At 41.2% G+C, this 502-nt stretch overlaps 1 protein-coding gene across 1 annotated transcript in view; it reads left to right on the forward strand.

Annotated features, from left to right (window-relative positions):
- The window catches only part of LOC119591391 (L-threonine 3-dehydrogenase, mitochondrial-like), a 16662-nt gene that overhangs the window by 12392 nt on the left and 3768 nt on the right, over positions 1-502 (forward strand). The gene's annotated exons all lie outside the window — the stretch shown is intronic.

A 502-nucleotide genomic window follows, 5' to 3' on the forward strand; every position in this document is an offset into this window, starting at 1 on the left:
GATCGAATTTGACCAATCTGTTAAATCCAAAGAGCAATAGAAAAAATCGCTAATTTTGCCTGGAATCGTACTTCATTCAGTAGAATAAATCAACTTAGCCATCATAAATCGTCGTTACTTAAAGTAACCCCTAAATCCAGACAAGACGAGGGAAAACTCGAGTTATTCCCCATTTTCTGTTAACACGGTAAGCGTTTTTGATATACCGAAGAAAATTTGCTCCGTCCTGATGCTCTTCATTATAATCTACCTATTACGGCGAGAGGCACATATCGGGTGAGCTGCAAGCTGGATCGATAAGCGCAATGGCCTGATAATATCCGTAGAACTAGAAGTTGGGCTCCGATCTCGTAAATCAATTTACACAAGAAAAGATTCCACCTGTATATTGAAGATTACCTTCGGCTTTGTTAATGCTGGCGATAGGTATGGTAGAGCCTCTGCAGTCTTGGCCGGTGGAAGCGTCCTGTGGTTCTTTTCACATTTTGGGCCTGTTTTTAAG

The sequence above is a fragment of the Penaeus monodon genome, chromosome 28 (assembly GCF_015228065.2).
Source record: "Penaeus monodon isolate SGIC_2016 chromosome 28, NSTDA_Pmon_1, whole genome shotgun sequence".
NCBI lineage: Eukaryota > Metazoa > Arthropoda > Malacostraca > Decapoda > Penaeidae > Penaeus > Penaeus monodon.